We start from the raw sequence: 21992 nt of genomic DNA on the forward strand, positions 1-21992 counted from the left end.
TGATCATCTGGTTGGCTTCTTCAAGGCCAATATGGTGTATAGTCAAATCATTTAATTAAAAACATACTTATTGTCCAATATTAGTTAGAAATAATAGATCTGATTACATTTGTTCTCTTTTAAAAAATGTATTTAACAATACATATACTTAAGTCTCTAATTCAGATCCCACTGATTAAAGTAATCCCAGTTTTCACAGGCTTCACTCCTTTTAAAGTAATAATTGAGGAAATATTTCTGAGGAAAACTTTAGGAGTCATACCCGGAACTCTGGGAAAACAATAATCTCGATATTAATCATCTATAATAACATTCATTATTCAAAGTTTCTGATCTATTATCATTTTCAAGATCATAACCACTTCTTGCTCGTGTAGAATCATTTGTTATATCAATTTTTTCACTCTCAAAGGGTTCAGTTAAATCGTCCATGTAACTCTCTAATAAAATTATATCTGAAACAAAATTATTTACTGCCACCGTTAGGTCCCGAAGCACCGTCCAGATAGTATTCAATGTAACTTCCACGGAAGCCAAAAACTCCAAGTTGATTTCTCTTAGGTGTTTAGGAGTGGTTCCGCCGATTCGGGTTCTGCTGTAAACATCCTCCCTTTCAGCATATGCCTCTAACTCACTCCTAAACTGCTTATAACTCCTAAACCTAAACCTTCAACTGTCCCCTATCCCTGATATGTCCTGTCTGTCCTAACCCTTATCCCTTACTTGTCCTGTCTGTCTGTCATAATTAGATTGCAAGCTCTATTGAGCAGGGACTGTCTCTCCATGTTCAAGTGTGAAGCGCCGCATATGTTCGGTAGCGCTATAGAAATGATAAGTAGTAGTAGTAGCCCTCCACTCCTTTGGACATGGTGGTTGAATAATTCGGGAGCGATGGAGTTGTTTTTTCCAGGTCCAAGAGCGTCGACGCTCCTTTGCCAGCGCTAATCAAAGGACTCACCAACCCTTTCATCTGTGGGCAGTTCATCGCGCAGTGGCCCCGCACTTGCTGCTCAGAGGACAAAACGCTGGCCATTGGCGGCTGACAGCTGGTTGTCCCCTTCCTCTCAGTTAAGGTAACTGCAATTGCAGAGAGGAAATTTACGTAAAGAAGACAAAACTTCAGAGGGCAGCTGGGCCGTTGGGCATACGAACTTCCGGTCACCATCTTACCACTCTCCCAACTGGGACACTCTTTGTCTGGTTTCTCCTCAGAGGCCTGTCTGATATGGGTAACCCTTCAGCATAGCCCTCTGAGTCATTGAAACACAGAAGCCCCTCCACCACTACAAGGTGGTGTCCCATTCGGAGGGGTCCAAATTGCTATTTTTTAAATCTATTTTTAAGATGTTTTTCTATGCAGTTCATATGCAGTGCATACAAATCACAAGGGGGCTTGTCGAGGACGGGATTTGGGCATTCCCCACACTTGGATGTTTTTCCGTCATAATAGTATAAAGCAAAACATCAAGGGCTAAAAGTTAGAGGTTTTTGGTGAGTTTTGGGGTAACTGTGAGATGTGTACCTGGGATTTATATGTGAAGTTCATTGCAGTGCCCCCAGGGTGCTCCACTGCTCTGCTGGGATGTCTATGTGATTAAGAACACTGGCCTCCTATACCTTCCAATGGCTTGTTTTTGTGCATTTTTTCGTGGACTTTTTTTTTCAAAAGTGGTCCAAAAGATAGATGCATAAAAACAACTAGAAAATGGCCATTGTCAGACAAAAAAAAAATCTTTCTGATTCAAAAATCGTTATGTTCGCCACTTGATTTTTGGATGTTTTCAGACATCATATCAGTAATGCCCCTCTACACCTCACTCCTGACAGAAATATCCCCCCCCCCCCAACAGAAATAACCTGCTTCCTCTGAGCTTCCACCCTCAACCCCTTGTCCCAACCTGGGGGTTGAATTGGTAGTTCAGGATTCAGGCTGGCAATGGTTCTGTTCCATTGCCACCCAGGTTGGCAGCAATATCCAAAATGGCACTTCTGCATCCAGCAATAGTCTTATGGTACTACCTCTAGGAGTAATTCTTCCATATAAGAAAGGGGGGGGGGGGGGTCAGAGCTTAAGAGAGTGATCGGACATAGGAGAGAAGATCAGATTGGGGGATCAGAGAGGGTGGCTTGATTGAGGGGGAATGTATTCAGGGCTGGAATGTGCCAATGCAGTTTGGCTATTTAAATATTGTTTCTTTTATTGTTTGTGGCCTGCTGCAGATAAAACTTAAAGTAGACAAATGCAAATTGAGGAATATTGGGAAGAATAATCCAAGTTACTTGATGCCTAGGAGTCACCACCCAAGAAAAAGATCTAGCTGACATTGTGGATAAAAAGCTGAAATCTGCTCAGTGTGTGACAGTGGCCAAAAAAGGAAACAGAATACTAGGAAAGGGATAGAAAGTAAGACAAAAAGTATTATAACACCTATGTATCACTCTATGGTGCAACCTCATCTTGAGTATTGTGTGCAATTCTGGTCGTCATATCTCAAGAAAAAGATATAGTGGAATTTTAAAAAAACATTCAAAATGGGTGACCAAGATGATTAAGGGGTTGGAACTTCTCTCATATGAGAAAAGGCTTAAGAGGTTAGGGCTCCTCAGCTTGGAAATGAGATGGCTGAGAGGGGATATGAAAGAAGTCTACAAAATCCTGAGTGGTATAGAATGGGTAAAAGTGAATCCATTTTTTACTCTTTCAAAAAGTACAAAGACGAGGGGATACTGAATGAAGTTACATGGTAATCATTTTAAAATGAATAGGAGGAAATGTTTGCTTCCCTCAATGAATAGTTTATTTATTTATTTGTAGCATTTGTATCCCACATTTTCCCACCAATTTGCAGGCTCAATGTGGCTTACATTAAGCCATAATGGCGATCACCATTACCCAAAGACAAGGCTCACACAGGAGTTTATTTTTAACGTTGCGGCAGTCTTTTTCGACAGGTACGCTTGGATTTAAAGATTTTCTTCATTCATTTCCAGAGGCATTGGACATACATACATCTTGTACACTTTACAACCAAACCATGATCCCTGAGGCAGGCGCTGTTTAGCGCCAAAACATGGCCCGTGTCGGGTCATTTGTCAATAAAATACTCCTGTTGTCTCAGTCTTGAAGGCCCGGTATTGCTTTTTTTCTATTTGTATACTCTCTATGTATGCTGTATACCCTCTCTGTTTGGTTTGGATATTAGCGCATGGCCATTAATAGGAAAATAGAAAATGGGATCATTTTATTGCCATGGGAAAGACCTGCGCTGGGGATAGCACAGGCTACTTTTTAGCACTGCTGGATAAAAGTGCCCCTTTAATTTTTTATGCTTAAAGTGATATTGCAGCCTATCATGATTTTCCACAACACACTGTATATGACTACAGCAAATTCTGAACCTGTAATAAGATATGTTACATCTACTTGTTTTCTAGGTTTTGGATTAAATAATGGACACTGGCATTCTGTTTCATTGATTGCTAAAAGAAATCGAATGAGTGTAACACTAGACAATGATATATCATCAACTATTCATATTACTCTACCAATTCAAGTTATTTCAGGAGACAGCTATATTTTTGGAGGTAAGCAAGTCTGTACTCTAATTTTAGAACAATTTTTGCAATAGAGTCCATTATAGAATATTTCTAGTTTGACATTATATGTTTCTATTCTGATAGCTCTTTTCTGTCTAATTTTAGTCAAGAAGGCAATAAGGGGGTCTTTTACGAAGCGGTGGTAAGCCCAATGCGCGCTTACCGCTGGCTAATTCAGAACTACTGCCGGGCTACCGCAGCAGCCCAGCAGTAGTTCCCACTCCTAGCACACACCACTTCTGACACTACAATTTTTTTTGTATTTTTGTACCAATGGGTTAGCACGGGAGCCATTACCACCACCTCAATGGGTGACGATAAGTGCTCCCCCCCTGAGATGGCCACATGGCTATTTCTTAAAAAAAAGACAGCCTTTTACCCGTATGGTAAAAGGGGCTCACTGCACATCAAAAACACACGCTGATGCCAGCGCAGGCCCCCTTTTTACACAGCTTGGTAAAAGGACCCCTAAATGACTGTGGGGCCCTTTTACTAAGCTGCTCTAAAAGGTGGTCTGTGCTACAACTAGCACATGGGTTTCCCCGCATGCTGAGGCCACTTTCAGTGCAGGTGTAAAATGGCTGACATTCCCAATTAACATGTGGCCATAAGCGCGTGAGCCCTTACCGACACCTACAGTATTTAGTAGGTGGAAAGGGCTCATGTGCTAATCATGCGCTAATCGGTAGGCGCATGGCAATGTAAGTGCACTAATCGATTAATGCTGGCATGCCTATTCTCCTCCCCAAAACACGCCCCCAATGCTAAAAAACAAAAAAAAGTATGTTTAGCATGTGGTGAGCATGCACAGATGCCAACACTACTGCAGGACACCAGCAGTGTATTTTTCCAAACAGTAAGCATGCATTAATGCATACTCTCAATTAGTAAAATGATCCCTTAATTTACTAAACTTTTCCCATAAACATGAAAGCTAATTTTATAAGATAGTGCCTATAAATTTCTCAAACATGCTTATTTTATAAAAATGAGTTATAATACCAGTACACCTATGAGTATTAAGCCAAAGCCATCTCTCTAAAAAAAAACAAGGTCATGGGTTATATTCAGCAATATCCTGAGGAAGGCGCCAAAACACAGCTGTGTGGAGTCATTTTTTGATGTTGCCTAATAAACTGTTTTACCTTCTATACGTCTATCTCACTGATTGGAAAGAGCCTACCTTCCCCACTCCTCCTTTGCTCTACATTTGACTGTTTCTCCGTGGGGATTAAGTGCACCTCCACCTTTGTGTTGCCTCTCTTCGATTTTTTCATATTCAGCAATATGCATAAGCAAAAACTAATGGAGCATCAGCAGATAGTCAAAATGGGACTTATCTAAGATGACAATGTCCACAAAATGTCTCAGATGTCATTCATCAGTTTAGTTCCCAAACCGACTATTAACATATTAATAGAAAAGATAGGACTTATCTGAGTACAGTTTCTTCACAAAAGGCCCCCCAGAAATCTGCTGGATCTGAAAAACCTGTTCTTCAAAAAACATTTTTGTGAAAAATAATTGTTTTTGGATCAAGCAGATATCTAAGGACCTTTTGTGAAGTAATTCTACTTAGATTTTGTGGTGGACATTATCATCTTAGATAAGTCCCATTTTGATTCTCTGCTGATTTTGATATCTACTTTATTTTTTGCTTATGTATATTGCTGGATATGTCTTGTGAGCTTGTTTTATTTATTTATTTATTTATTTTTATTTATAGATAGATGACTTTATTTTATAAAAACAACATAAACACCTATCCTCAAAAGCACAAATTCTCTGGCACAAATGGACAGTACACCAGCTCCTGTGCATGTATGTAAAATACTCATGAACATAACATTACAAAATACTCATGTGCATCACAACTCCTCCCCTGCTAAGCCACATATACACAGACCATGTAAAAGTGGGTGCTATCTTTCCATGTACTTACTTTTTACTTATCTCCACAAAATGCTATCAGAGCTATTTTCCTCTTTTAAAACATGCTTAAGGTGCTGAAAATACATTGTAAAATTACTCCCAAAGAGTGTAATTTTCAAAATCTATTCCATGGGTAAAAAACAATGCTTTACTCATAGAAATTGACCTTTATACAGATTTTCAGGTTGCGGAGTGGTGTGGTTATAGTGCTAGTCCACTCTTAAAGGTAATAAGCAGTGATAAAAAGTGGCCTTAGCTCACCCTTACATGGGTCTTTCTCACGTGCTAGGGGGCCCTTTGACAAAGCTGCAATAAAAGGGTCCCTTCGCTAGCGGCGGTGGCCATTTTTGTCGTGTTCTGAGGCCCCTTTTACTGCATCAGGTAAAAAGGCCAAGAAATGAAATGGCCTTGCAGTAAGATTGCACTTACCGCATGGCAATCTGTGTGTGTGTGGGAGGGGAGCACTTACAGTCACCCATTGAGGTGGCGATAAGTGCTCCCATGCTAACACGGCGGTAACCGGGCAACACACAGTGCTGCCTGATTACTGCCAGGTAACTGCTGTGGTAAAAAATAGAGACATATTTTCCCTAGGGCTGGAAATGTCATGTGCAACTTAGGAAGGGGTTTATCGACTGAAGGTGCAGATGATCAACTTCTAACTAGTTCCCTCCCTCCCCCCCCCCCACCACCCGGTTAGGGAAAGGTTTAGAAACTATTGCCAGGTCTTATATTGGGCTGATCCTAATATTAAAGATCCTGAGATTAGTGATTTATTTATATAGTATGGAATGTCCTACATTGACTCCAGCTCCGGAACTGATATTGGAGGCTAACATTACTAGAAAATACATTTTGACTGACTGCTATTAAGATGTTGCCAGCAAATAAAGCCCCGGTTTGGGTGGCTTCACTATTGAGCTTGTAAGACCTTTGCCAGAGATCTTGCCCATTTGTTGCTGAAAGTTTTTAATTCAGTTAGAGAGGGGTGCTAACCATGATGGAGGCCTGGATTTCAGTCCTACTGAAACACCATAAGGACCCTTTATATTGTAATTCTTACCGACCTATCTCAGTCCTGTACACATGTATTAAGATCCTGGCAAATGTCTTGGCTAGTCAACTCTCTCAGGCACTTACAAATTTGATACATTCTGACCAGCTGGATTTTTTAGCAAAACACCAGTCCTCTGACAATAGCACACTCAATAATTTTGAAAAGGTGGCTCCTATGCTTAGGAGATTGATAGACCAGAGGAGGATCCAAGATGGCCAACTGAGCATAATGTTTGACTGGCTGCTCCAAGTTCACGCTGCAGTATTACCTGCTTTTTGATTATTTGGGCATGCTGAAGAGAAAAGGAAAAGTTAGGGCAATGACTTCTGGTATGCCTCTGCACAGACAGATGACTTTGACTCATTTTGGTGTCACTATTCAGATGAGAGTAGGAGTCCTTGCTGGCATGTGGGCATTGGGAGAGCTAATCTGCTTTGAGGAGAGTGTGTCGCTCAGTCTACCAGCCCACGCACTTGCCAATTTGCATGCACAATTTACTTGAATGAGCTAATTAGCAGCAATAATTGGCTTAACAAGCAATTATAGGCATTAATTATATTTAATTAGCATTTATGTACATAGAATTAAGTGTGGGATCCGTGCCTAAACTTTACGTGCAATCTAAAAAGGGAGCACGGAAATGGGAGTGTCATGGGCATAATGGGGGTATTCCTAAAATTAATGCGTGTTGTTATAGAACAGGAATTTTCAACCTAGTCCTTGGGACATACCTAGCCGGTTAGGTTTTCAGGATACCCACAATGAATGTGCATGAGATAAATCTGTATGTACTACCGCCATTCTATGCAAAACTATCATACCTATTCATTGTGGGCTAGGTGTGTCTCAAGGACTGGGTTGAGAACCCCTGTTAAAGAATAAGAGTGATATATGCCTAATGTAGACGTGTATATTTGCATCACGTTTCAGTTGGTGCAAATGGCCATACCTAAAGTTAGGCGTGATTCCTGGGCATAAGCGCTATTCTATAAACCATGCCTATCTTTAAGTGCAGCTTATAGAATAGTACTTTTTGGCACTGATATTTGTGGTGCCATATATAGAATCTAACCCTTAGCATGATCTCTCTGGTACCTAAATTTGGCAACCATTCACTGAATCTGAGCAATATTACTTATTCAGTGCTAAACAATTATAGGCATAAAAACCTCCTTTTAATACTGTGAAAACCAATGTCAAACATCCATCAATTACAAAAAATTGTCCAAAGAACTGATCTCAAAAGTATGTTGCAAGTGCAAAGTGATGCAAATAGGAAATATAACAGAGAATATCATAATGCTTCTTTATCATTCCATGATGCTACTGCACCTTGCGGATTCCTACCAAACCTGTGTCTTGGAACCTAGGCTATGGCACCTTGAACATGTGCAATTCTGATCATCATATCTCAAAAAGAGACATAGCTGAATTAGAAAAAGTACAGAATTATAAAAGTGAATGGAACAACTGCCTTATAAGAAAAGGTTAAAGAGGTTAGAGCACATCAGCTTGAAGAACAGATGGCTGAGGGGAAATATAATAAAGGTCTATAAAATGATGAGTAAAATGGAAGGGATATATGTGATTTGTTTGTTTACTCTTTTCAAAAGTAGAAAGATGAGGAAGCATGTCATGAAGTTATTAAGTAGTAAATTTAAAACAAATCAGAGGTCATATTTCTTCACTCAATGAATAATTATACTCTGGAGTTTGTTGCCAGAGACTGCGGTAAAAGCCATTAGTGTAGCAGGATTTTAAAAAAGGTTTGGACAAGTTCCTGGAAGAACAGTTCTTAAAGCATTATTAAGATAGACGTAAGGAAATGTGTTGCTTATTCCTGAAATAAACAGCATGAAATTGATTACTCTTTTGGTATTCTGCCAGGTACTAATGACCTTGATTTACCACTGTTGGAAACAGGATACTGGGCTTGATGAATCACCAATCTCTCCCAGTACAGCAATGCTCGCATAGTTATGTTCTTATGTGCTTAAGGAAAAGGAATGTGAGAAAAGAACCAAGAAATAGAAATGTCCTGGAATGGTGCTGTCCTGGAAGTACATCTAGCCAGTCAGGTTTTCAGAATCACTTACGTTGATTATGTACAAATTGGACCTCCATTGTATGCAAATCTAACTCATGTATATTCCTTGTAGTAATCCTGAAAACCCAAATGGCTAGGTATTTCTCCAAGACACGGTTGAGAAACACTATTTTAGAATGCTGTACAACTTTTCTTTTTCCCATAACACAGACATGGATTAAACATAGTTATTCTACTCCATTATTGTACAGATAATCATGTATGTTGGAAACTATCTGCTGGAGTAGTCATTCGGAGGTGGTCTGCATCAATGCCACGATCTCTGTTGTTGTTGACAGCTGTAGCCATTTTCTTCAACAACTTGACATTTGTCTCAGTGGACCTTTTTCTGTACCTCTTCTCACTTATCTGTACCCTTCTCCTCCACTGCCAACTCCAGTCTCAGTTCCTTTTTTCTTCCTACCCCATATACTTGGAATATACTTCTGAAGTTGGTGCATCAAGCATCTATGACTGTATTTAAATCTAGACTAAAAGTCCACATTTTGAGGCTGTTATGTAGACTTAACTCCCTACATATTTGTTCAGTACCTATGTCTATTTTAATCATTCTGCACAATAAGGGGGAAATTCTATAAATGGCACTCATAAATTGGCGCTGAAAAACATTGGCCCTCAAAGATGAGTGTCCATTATAGAAATGTTGAGTGCTGGTTTTGGTGACCAAATTAAGCACCAGGAGTTACATCTGCTGAAATCAGATACAATTCCCAGTGCCCATGTTGGGTGCATATCCCTGGTATTCTATAACACTGCGCAGAAATTTTAGGAATGCAGCTAAAAATATACCTCCTATGGTCATGTCCCTTTTTGGTTTGCACATTATAGGATTTGAGTGCACATTGGTTATAGACCAACATGTATCAAAATGTGTGCCCAGTTCCAAATTGGTGCTGATTAATGCCAATTAGCACCCAATTATTGGCACTAATTGGCTCTAGCCAATTTAATTGGGCACACATCTTGGACTGGTGCTCAAATATCCAGGGGTTTGTGTATATCACTGCATACATCTAGTAGCAGTAGTAGGAATATGAACTAATAGTCTAGGAATTGACTGAAAAGAAAGTGATTATCCTTCTTATAAAAAGTTTAGAAGATCTGAGATAAGGGTAGCAGTGACCCTGCACTGTTTGCTACCAGTATTTCAGGATGTTAAAGACACTCTCTCCTTCCCTATTATTATATTGCCCTCTGGAAATCTACCCCTTTTAAATATAAATCTGAACAATCCTTCCTTGCCACGTGTGAAGCTGCAGCTTCTCCCTGCCCTACAGTTTATAATGGCACCTCCTACTTTGAGGTTTTCTTTTATTAGGTGAGCTTTTATTTTTGCAACTGTTCGGGCAGGGTGGGAAATGAAACCGTAGATAAAGAGACTGCTTTTGGGTACAGGAAGAGAAAGCATGGTCGGAACTTTACACTAAGCTCCGAGCTCTGGAGGGGCTGATCTGTCCTGGCAATGTTCACCTGCACCGAAGCTCGGCAAAACCAGAGCTGCCCGCCCTTGCCACGTTGCACAGATGCCTCTGCCTGTGCTGTGCTTTTGTTGTGTACAAGGCATTTTCCATTAGTGGCTGGTGATCTGACTCACTCGGCACGTTGCGTTCTCTTTTCCTTTTCCATACGCTGCCACGGGAACAGGCAATCACAATCAATCACGGGCAAGCCCATAGCTCATGTAAACTCCCTGCGAGTTCCAAAATACTCATGGTCCCTCTTAGCTTTTCTAGCAGTCCCCGTGGGATGCGAACCCCTGCTATCTTGCAATTCAAAGCCCGGTGCTCCAACCACTTGGCCACAGCACAACTCCCACACCTTGTTGTCTGCAGCCAGCACACCCGAGCCCACCAGGTCCAGCCTCCACATATATATCTATATTTTCTTACCGTTTGACTCTGCTAATCAAGATCTAACGCTGATCTTTTCCCTTTTCCTTGGTGCACGTGGAAAGCACCGGAGGATCAAAGGCAACCTCAGCATTGTTCTCGTCCTGCTGTCTTGTTCAAAAAGACCCTCCTCCCTACTCTTCCTTTCTTTTACCTCGCTTCTCTCCCCGCCCCTCCCTTCCCCCTCTTGCTCTTAACCCTTTGCTTGCCTATCTTATCTTTACCTGCTCTCCCACTCGCTCTGCTCTTCCCCTCCCCTCCCTCCCTCCCCTCTGCTCTCTCCTTGCTGTCCCCAATGGAAAGGAAATTCCCCTTTCCTTCCCTTCCTTTCACTTTTCTTTTCTCTCCGCCCCTCCCCTCCCCTTCCGTGCTTTAACCCTTTGCTTGCCTATCTCTACCTTTCTATCCTCCCTGCACCCTCCTCTCGCCTCCCCCCTCCCTCCCCCACGTCGCAGGCCATCGGCCCGGTTGTGCCCAGCCTCCCTTTAGGAGGTGTGGCTGGGTTCTTTCCTCTCCTTGGTTTGCCTAGTTCTGCAGTTTATTCTCTTCCTCCCCTTTCTCTTCCTTTCAGAAACAAATTTAGCACCGCTTTCTACAAGTGGCTTTTATGGCCAGTCTTTTATACTGGATGATGAATAGCTTTCCTTTGCTTTCTACTGCTACTCAGTAAAATTACTGCATGTATTTTCCTACCAGCAATACAGATTTTTCATTTGGCAAGTAGAATGCTGCACATAAGTATGGTAAAAACACCATTGGTAACTCCCAAATTAGCGTGTGCTAAAAACTATTGGGCCCTGTTTACTAAGGCATGGTAGCATTTTTAACACACACTAAAATTTAGCCATATATTCCTATGGGTGTCTCTGGCATTAGCATGCACTAATTTCTAGCGCACACTGAAAACAATAGTGCGCCTACAGTGTGGTTTAGTAAACAGATCCCATTGTTAATTTTTTTGAGTGGCATATCAGGGGTGGAGACTGGGCCTTTCTGTGCTAAATAGTTAGTGCATTTAGGGATCTTTTTACAAAGCACGCAAGTTATTAGCAGCGTTCCAAATGCGATGAAGACCATTCAATTCCTTTGGGCTTTGTTGCATTTGCTGCGTGGTAATCATTAACATGGCTTTGTAAAAGGAGCCCTTGCATTGGTATGTGCTAACTGGATAGCATAGGAATACTATGTGAGCAGTTACTGCCTACAAAATGGATGGCAGTAAGGACCAGATTCAGTAAATGGTGCTCCAATTGAGGTGCTGTGGAAAATCAATGCTATGCGTAGTTCTATATAGGGCTCTCTGGGCTGAGTGCCTTTTATAGAATAGCCCAGCGGTTCCCAAACCTGACTTGGAGGCACCCCAGCCAGTCAGGTTTTCAGGATATCCACAATGAATATTCATGAGAGAGATTTGTATGCAGCAGTGGCGTAGGCACAGGTGGGCCTGGGTGGGCCAGTGCCCACTGACTTAGGGCTCAGGCCCATCCAACAGTAGCACATGTTTAGCGGTAGCTGGTGGGGATCCCAAGCTCCGCCAACTGAAGACTCCCCCCTGATGGTAGTGCAAACGCTACTTCCCATGATACTGGCACCTGTGCATGCTCAGTTTTCAGTGCATGCCTGCTGCAGACTACAAAGGGGGAAAGAAGTGTTTTCCCGCCAGCTGAGAAATTGTTTTCAGTGGTGGTGGTGGGGGGAACACTTGGTGCCCAGCCACTTCTTGCCCTGGCCCACCCAAAATCTGTTGTCTGGCTACGCCCCTGGTATGCAGTGCAGGCAGTACATGCAAATCTCTCATGAATATTCATTGAGAATATCATGAAAACCTGACTGACTAGGGTGTCTCCAGGACCAGTTTGGGGAACCGCTGGAATAGCCCTTAGAGCAGATTCCTGCTCCCAATTTAAGGTGCAAGGTCTCACACCAGCTGAAACCTGGTGTAAATCCCAACATGCAAGTTGGGAGTGTAACCCTGCTATTTTAAGACACTACACCTAAGTATTTGAAATGCCCCTAACCCATCCATGCCCCTCTCATGGCCATGCTCCCTTTGAGTTGTGTGTGAAACATTTTGGGTGTGCAGCATTATAGAACAGAATGTAGGCAGATGCGTGGGCAAAACCCAATTAGTGTCAATTAAGTTCTATTCCAATTAATGCCAATAATTGTTGTTTTAGTACCAGATTGACTAATTAATTTGTACACTCATCTTGGCTCTGTGCTCAAATTTGGCACCCAGCTTTGAGCGACTTTTATAGAATCTAGGGGTAAGTGTTCACACAGTAATTTTTAACAATGATCATGCACTAATGGTAACATTAAAAAAAAATAGAAAAGTCTGCCATTTTAGGGCTGTAGTAAAAATGGCCTTAGCATATGGGGAACACCTCATGTAAGGGCACACTAAGGCCACTTTTTGCTGCGGCTTAGAAAAAGGACCCATGGAGGGGCATTTTCGATATAATGTCTAAATCGGACTTTGGATGTTTTGTTCAAAACGTCCAGAGTCCAAGTGGTGAATATAGCAATTTTCAAAACAGCAAAATAACTCTCTTTATTTTTTCAAAATAATTGTTAGATGTGTTTGTGGTCTGTGCATTTATCTTTTTGGTCCATTTAAAAAAAAAAAAAATTCCAAATGAAAATGCACAAAATCAAGCCATTGGGATGTAGGAAGAGCCAGCATTCTTAGTAGACTGGCCACACAGACATCCCAGAAAATCACTGGGGCACCCTAGGGGGCATTGCAGCAAACTTCACATAAAAGCTCCCAGGCACATTTCTCACTCTTATCCCCTTAGACTGTATGGTGAGCCCTTCAAAACCCACCAAAAACTTACACAACTCTAAACAACTACAATAGTCCTTATGGCTGTAGGCATCAACTGTATGTAGGTATAGTAGGTTTTTGAGGGCTTACATTTTCCACCACAAGTGTACCAGTTATATGGGCCTGGGTCCCCTTCTCAACAGTGCACTGTACCAATCACTAGGCTTCTCCAGAGATCTGCTTGCTGTTCCAATAGGACCGGCTATAACATCTGAGGCGGTCATAGAGCTTGGCATGTACTGTTTCTTTCACATCTTTGGGGGATGTGAGGGGTGTCAGTGACCACTGGGGGAGTAAGGGGGTCATTTCTTAATTCCTCCAGTAGTCATCTAGTCATTTAGGGCACTCTTTTGTGACTTAGTCATTATTAAAACAGGTTAGTTATTATTAAACCAGGTCTAACTAAAAAGTCTTAGTTTTAGTCCTGCACGTTTTTTGTTTTGTTCCATTATGGCAGAAAAATGTCTAAGTGTTAGGCAGTGACGTTCCTACGGGGAGGGCGGTGGGTGCGGTCCACCCCGGGTGCACACCGCTGGAGGGGTGCCACGCGCCTGTCGGCTCCGCTCGTTCCATGCTCCCTCTGCCCCGGAACAGGTTACTTCCTCTTCCGGGGCAGAGGGAGCATGGAACGAGCGAAGCCGACAGGCACGCGGCACCCCCCCCCCCCCAGCAGGTAAAAATGCACCCGGGGGGAGGTGTCCTTTCGCCGGGGGGGGAGGGGGAGCTGCACCCGGTGGGGGGGGGGCGCATGGGCGATCTGGCCCGGGTGTCAGCCGCCCTAGGAACGCCACTGGTGTTAGAAACACCCTAATCCTGCCTCCAACATACCCCCTTGTGATTTGGATGAATTGCAGATGAACTGCATAGATATACTCTGTAAAATGGGTTTTGAAAATAGCGATTTGAACATTTTGGCAAGCAAAACATCCAAATGCTGATTTATGCCACTTTTTATGCCACTTTTTAGATGTTTCTCTCTTTTGAAAATGAGCCCCTTAGGTGAGATTCTATATATGGTGCCTAAAAAATCCGCACAGAAAACATTTATGCCTAAGTATATTCTATAAGCAATACCTAGATTCAGGCACAATATATAGAATACACTTAATTGATATCCCAGTGCCTAAAACTATGCTTGTCCATTCATACCAACGAAAACATGGCATAAATCCCAATGTGCAGATTTAGGCTCACTGGGACATATTCTATAACTATGCATGTAAATTTTGGAATACCCACGGAATTCCCATTTCTCCACCCATAACCACACCCCTTTTTGCCTGTGCTTGATAGAACTTAGGTGTACTGCGCTACAGAATACGCCTAGCGAGTTCTGCGTATAAATTCTAATTATTGCCAATTAGTGCTCATTATTGCTTGTTGTTACAGAATACGCTTGGATTTTGGCATGGATTTCTAGGAATGCTATATAGAATCCAGGGGTTAGTGTATTAGCCCCCAAATCCTAAAACCAATACAAATTGGTAGTATTCTAGTGTGAAAATGAAAAAGAAAAAATTAGCTTCCCTCTAAACTGTGTTTCTTGTTTATAATTAGCTTGTTACAATTTCAGAGGGTATAATTAGCGTATGTATCATTAGCCCAGTGACATTTTCTTTTTGGAAAGTTTTAAAAAAGCATGATATTTTTTTTCTAGATTTTTATACTAATCTGCACATCTGTGCATGACAGACTATGATTTATGCCAACATTATTAAAAAGCAATCCTGTTGACTAATGAGAGTTTTTAATTTTATGGTATGCATTTATTTGGATTTATATACTGTGGATGTGTTTCAGTTTGAATGATTTATGTACAAGTATACAGTTCATCTCACCAATGTAAGATCATCTTGTCATAGCAACCTATACTTGTTTCTAACTGCTGCATACCAAAGCGATAAATTAGAAGTCTTTTAATTAAAGTGACCAGGGACTAATATTATTTTCAAGAAATAAGCAAAAACTGTAAAGCAACATGGCCCCTTGCAAAAAAATCTGCAAACAAAAAGAATAACCATGAATATATTTTGTGATGGTTATGTTTAGCATGTCATTACCATTTAAGCATTTTGGTTTAATTTTAGACAACATTTATCATGTATAAAACCAGTTTTCCATGCATAAAATGTTTGTTATAATATACATGCATAGAAGTTTGTATGCTGACAAGATTCTGTGTACTTATACACATAAACGGGGGTATTCTACATATGGCACCAAATATTAAGTGAAAATTCTGAGCTGAATTTTCGGCATGGAAAAGCATTCTAACGGACACATGGAACTGAAATGGGGCATAAATGTCAGATCTGCATGAAAACACACTTATGCAGCCTCTTATAGAATAGCACCTAAGTGTTTCCATGAGGATCTGGCATAGGAGGGGCATGGGAAGGTCAGGGGCATTCCCTTAAAATGTGTGTAATGTTATAGAACAGTGCAGATTCACACCCAGCTTGCACACCAGGATTTACACCTGGTTTCAGTTGTTGTAAGTTGAGCACAGATCCTGGTGCTACGTGCTATTTTATAAAGGGTGCCAATCCCAGAATGCCCGTTATAGAATAACATTCAGTGCAGATTTGTTTTATTTTTACTGAATCCAGCTGAAAGGGGATAATTCTAGGAGGAACTACGCATATATAGGCAACAAGAACACATACAAATACCGGTATTCAAGTCAAGTCTATTCCCCATACTTGGAGTCAAAATATGGAACTCTTTACCTATTCCCATCAGAACAGAAAATAGCTACCTCACCTTCAGGAAGAGGCTAAAAACATTTCTCTTCCCAAAGACTGCTTCATAATAATCCATTATGACTTCTACTTCCTAGTATCATCCATTATCCTTTCCTTTAATATTTTTAGTCTCATGTGTTATATAGAATCTGGGGATATATGTGTGTAAATGACCATTTTCAGGCTACACACTGTTCTGTAAGTTTGAGCAAATATTCAATGGCATGTGTTTTGCAAGTGGGTGTTCACAGGGCCAGAATTTGGGCAACATTATTATATTATACTATATATGTGTTCTTTAACAATTTAGGGGCCCTTTATACTAAGCCACACTGTAGGTGCACTAATGTTTTTAGTGCATGCTAAAAATTAGCATACGGTAACACTAGAGACACCTATAGAAATATTTGGGTGTCTCTAGCATTAGTGCATGTTAATTTTTAGCGCATTCTAAAAACACTGGCGCACCTTAGTAAACAGGGCCCTAGGTGTGAGCCTTTAAAATATAGACACCTACCCCCTTAGCCTCAGCAGGTGGCGGTGAGCATTATGCTGCCTGCTGCAGGCGTTATTCCCAGAAATTCAATGCTGGGCCCTGTTTTTTTTTTGGAGCTGGCTAACATATAGGGCCCCTTTTACTAAGCCACGTAAGCGTCTACGTGCGCCCAATGCACGTCAAAATTGACTTACCGCCCGACTACCACGTGGCTCTTGTCTTAATTTCATTTTGGTGCGTGTCTGCCACGCGAATCTGATAAATATTTTTATTTTCTGGCACGCAGAGCGGACGCATACCATGTGGCATCTGACACGCATAGGTCATTACCGCACAAATTCTTTACCATTAGGTCTATGGCTGGCGGTAAGGTCTAAGACCCAAATGGATGTGTGGCAATTTTGATTTTGCTGCACGTCCATTTTCGGGGGGGGGGGGGGGAAAGAGGTCTTTTTTTACAGGTGCACCGGAAAATAATTCTGCGTGCACCCATAACCCCATAGCTGGCTAAAGGGCTCTTTTATCATTTGGCAGTAGGGTTATCGCCTGGGTTGCACACGGCAAATCAGCCCTAACACCGGACACGCCCAGGAGTCCAGCCGGGTCTGTCGCATGCCATTGCCGGTGCTAGAAAATATATATTTTTTTTTTTCTAGCACCAGTGGGTGGGGAGCGGGCATGCCCATTAGAAATCGCTGGAGCCCTCACAATCTCCTAAATAGGAGGTGGTAAGGGCACCAGCAGTAAATGGCCGCATTGCAAATTTCTTTTATTACCGCATGGCAATTTACTTAGAGCCACTGTGAGCCACCTTTGACTGCCATTTGGTAAAAGTGCCCCTATGTTAGTATTCAGCCTTTGACCACATAAGCCCATCTGCTTAAAGATAGGACTGCTACTTATACAGCCTGATTTAAGCAGTTTACCCAGACTCCACCTAGGTGTGCATCTACCTGTAAAATACATGCTATGTTAGATATGTGCATATTTGTAGAATAACTCTTATTTACATACATATGTGCACACATACACTATTGTTTTTAACATTTGCATATGTAATTGGGATAGTCCACTTTATAGAATTACTCCTTTACTTTATAAAATATGTGCTGGAATGCGTATTTTTCATAAAAACCTTTACACCTGCTCCCGAGGAGGCATAAATGTCTGCAGCTTCAATCTAGGTATGGTTTCTGTCACTTTCCTCCTAGTTTCAATATAATTAGTGAGGTCTTATGCTTCTGATTCCTCCTCCTCCCCCAACCCAAATCAGCTCTGTTGTGTCTTGGCTATAGCCTGTTTTTCAATAATGATTTGGCTTATTGCATCCCTATGATCATTCAGTTTATATCTTTGGCAGTTTAATAGTTTAGATCACAGACAAGCTGGCTTTGGGACAAACTTAGTACTGCGACTTGTATGCTAGCTCTGGTCTCAAAATTCAGAATGATCTTGGATAAGAGTAAGACTGCAATATTAGTGCAGCTTGATCCGAGTTCATCGTTTATCCTTGTTGACTATCATATTTTATTATGCATTCTTAAGTCCATGGGTATTTCTGGTATCATTAGAAGCTGGTTTGCAGCCTTTCTCAGATCAAGATCTTATTGCATGGTTATGCATGGAAAAATTTGAGACCATGGAAATTCATATTATGGGGTCATTCAGGGGGCCCCATTATTGCCTATCTTATTTAGTATCTACTTGAGTCCATTAAGTAAAGTATTGCAAATGCTGTTTTTTTTTCTTACTACATATACACTGATGATATCTAGATTGTTTTTCCTGTTCTGACTTCCCTACACAGTAATTATGATCAGTTAATTGTCTAATTGTAATTACAGAATGGATGTCTAATCACCAGATTAAATTGAGTTTTAGTAAAAACAATGATTTTGTGGTTGGGTAATAATAAGAATCACCCAATCCCTCATCAGGGCCCAATTTTAGAGGATGAGGAAATATTCTTACACTCTTTTATATGGAGCTTAGATATCATTTTAGATTCTCTGTTTTTCAGCATTACGTAAATCACATGGTTAAAACCACTTTCAGAAAGTTACAGTTGCTTCCTCAGATTCAGTCTTGTTTTCATCAAATGGCCTTCAAAAACTGGCTCATGTGTTTTGTGTTTGTATTCAGAATTATGCTGCTAAATGTATGCTGGACAAGTTTAAATATATGCACATATAATCATTATTATTATAATGATGACAATGATTATGTTTTATTATTATTATTTGTTACATTTATATTCCACATTTTCCCACCTTTTGCAGGCTCAATGTGGCTTACATATAACCATTAACCGTTATGAGTCCTGCAAACTAAATTGGAATATTTCTGAAGGAATGAAGGCAATACTGGCTTTGCTTCTCCCAATATGCTGGAGTAAATGTGAAATTCCAGTATCCAATTAAATATAGATTGAGCCACCGTAGCCACCTTTTCCTCATCCTTGCCATCCTCCCCTTTTTTTGTCACCCCCATCATAATCCAAAGCCAACAGCACACATAAATCAAAATATTTGCCCTGCAAAATCTTCCAAATTCTGAGGCATCTGGCTTTCTAGTAGGGCTATCACATACAAAGTATGATTTCACTGATATACCTGAACCTTAGAAGGAACCCTGGTGCCCAATCCAACATTATCAGAATCTTAATCAGAGAATGAAGAGGACTCAGAAGAGTTCCAAGAGTTTGACATGGAAGCCTGGAAAGGACCTTAGCCCCCTGCTTCTACACAAACATTTTTTCTGTCCAAATGCTTTACCATTTAAGTCTAATTCCTCATAACTTGTTTTCTATCAACTTATGTGCTAGCTGCTTCCACTCACTGGTCCATGCACTTAGATCCTGATGCTTACTCCTTACTCTCCTAATTGATCCAGCAACCAAACACTCTGCCTCTGACTCGCCACTGATCAATCTATCCACTGTGCTGTTAGACTGCTCACCATCCACTGACCCATGCCTTTCCAAGACATCAGGTTTTATTGCCTTTACTCTATGGGTAGAAGGCACTTTCCTCTTTGGAGCAGACTGATTCTGGCAAGGCTGTAGCCTTCCTTGCTTGAGACTTCCCTTTCCTGATCATTCCCTCCACCAACTGACAGTGCCAACATCCCACCCCCCTTGACTGAGGCCCAATCCTCCTCATGTTCCACACTGGTGGGCAAGTAGTCTACTGGCTTCAACCCCAAGATTGAAGTGCCTCCTTTGCACCATCTCAAGGTGCCATACTTCTCAATGGGCGGGTTAATACATAAAAAAAAATAAACAAAAAATAGAAAATAAGATGATACCTTTATATTGGACTAAAAATACATTTTGGCCAGCTTCCAGAGAAGGTGGGACCTGCAGACATGTCTTTTCATTTTATCATTGCTGGTGCTGCACCGATAAGTGATGGCAGCAGCAGTGACAAAGGTGAGGATGCTTGTGATTTGGACTGAGGAGGCTTAACATCCTGAAGCATAATCTTAATTTTATTATTATATTTGTACCCCATGCTTTCCCACTCATGGCAGGCTCAATGTGGCAGGCATGGAGGGTTAATTGACTTGCCCAGAGTCACAAGGAGCTGCCTGTGCTGGGAATTGAACTCAGTTTTCCAGGACCAAAGTCCACCACCCTAACCACTAGGCCACTCCTCCACACATATATGTGTATATCTCTTTTCCTACAAAGACAACCTGTGCAAAATTGGGCTTTATAATTTGTTTCTTAGTTCTTAACTTTCTTCCTTGGACATTTTACACATTCAATTTATTACTTTCTATTCTACTTTTCTAAACAATGTTCAAAGCAATGAACAGTATACGAAAACAATACACAAATAAAAATACAACAAAAACAGGAAGTTCCACCTTGAACTAAAGGAGCCTACATTCTGGGATATATGTCTGCCTGCTTTTGCAGACTGTAAATATAGCTGGCTCTGACAAAAACCCCACTCATGCCAGTGGTCTTATATCTCTCGTAACATGTCCTGAAAAACTGGTATACGTTGGATACCAAACAAAAAAATTATTATGAAAACAACTCTACATATCTACATGTACACACACATCAGATCTCATAAACTCTTTTGTTTCCCTGGAAGTAATCTACTAAGATAAAAATCTGAAACTACTAACCTGCAAGATCTCCTTTATGCAAATGTTTGTTACTCATGTAAATTAGCTAGCAACAAATGCTACAAGAAATTTTGCACTCAGGACAGCTGAAAAGAGATTAGTAATCAAAACTGTTAAAGTAGTATCACTGTCTTTGAGAAGTTTCTGTTTTGCAAGAACAAATAAGTGAAAATATTTTGAGGTGCATTTTCAAAATTACATCTAAATTCAATTTTGGATGATTTGCAAAAAACGTCCAAAGCTCCAGCAGTAAACGTGGAGGGGCATAATTGAACGAAAACGTCTATCTCCATGGGCGTTTATCTCCGAGAACGGGTCCGTGAAGGGGCGGACTGAACCGTATTTTCGAAAAAAATAGATGTCCATGTTTTATTCGACAATTTGTGATCTGGGCGTTTTTGTTTTTTAGCGATAATGGAAAATGAAAGCGCCCAGCTCAAAAACGAATAAATCCAAGGCATTTGTTCGTGGGAGGGGCCAGGATTCGTAGTACACTGTCCCCCTCACATGCCAGGACATCAACCGGGCACCCTAGGGGGCACTTTTACAAAAACAAAAAAAAAAGGTAAAAGAGCTCCCAGGTGCATAGCACCCTTCCCTTGTGTGTTGAGCCCCCCAAATCCCCCTCAAAACCCACTGCCCACAAGTCTACACCATTACTATAGCCCTAAGGGGTGAAGGGGGGCACCTACATGTGGGTACAGTGGGTTTGGGGGGTTGGACGACTAATAAGCATTAAGCAGCACAATTGTAACAGGTAGGGGAGGGATGGGCCTGGGTCCACCTGCCTGAAGTCCACTGCACCCCCTAATAACTGCTCCAGTGACCTGCATACTGCTGCCAGGGAGGTGGGTATGACATTTGACGGTGAAAATAAACAGTTGTGAAACGGCATATTTTGTGGTGGGAGGGGGTTTGTGACCACTGGGGGAGTCAGGGGAGGTCATCCCCGATTCCCTCCAGTGGTTATCTGGTCATTTAGGGCACTTTTTGGGGCCTTATTCATGGAAAAACAGGGTCCAGGAAAGTGCCCTAAATTCTCGCTAAAAACGCATATTTTTTTGCCATTATCGGCGAAAGGCGCCCATCTCTGATCGGCCGATAACCACGCCCCAGTTCCGCCTTCACCATGCCTTCGACACGCCCCCGTCAACTTTGTATGCTTCCGCGATGGAGTGCAGTTGAAAACGTCCAAGTTCG

At 41.4% G+C, this 21992-nt stretch overlaps 1 protein-coding gene across 1 annotated transcript in view; it reads left to right on the top strand.

Annotated features, from left to right (window-relative positions):
* The window catches only part of LOC115463266 (contactin-associated protein-like 4), a 1024538-nt gene that overhangs the window by 483437 nt on the left and 519109 nt on the right, over positions 1-21992 (top strand).

Source organism: Microcaecilia unicolor, chromosome 2 (genome assembly GCF_901765095.1).
Source record: "Microcaecilia unicolor chromosome 2, aMicUni1.1, whole genome shotgun sequence".
Lineage (NCBI taxonomy): Eukaryota > Metazoa > Chordata > Amphibia > Gymnophiona > Siphonopidae > Microcaecilia > Microcaecilia unicolor.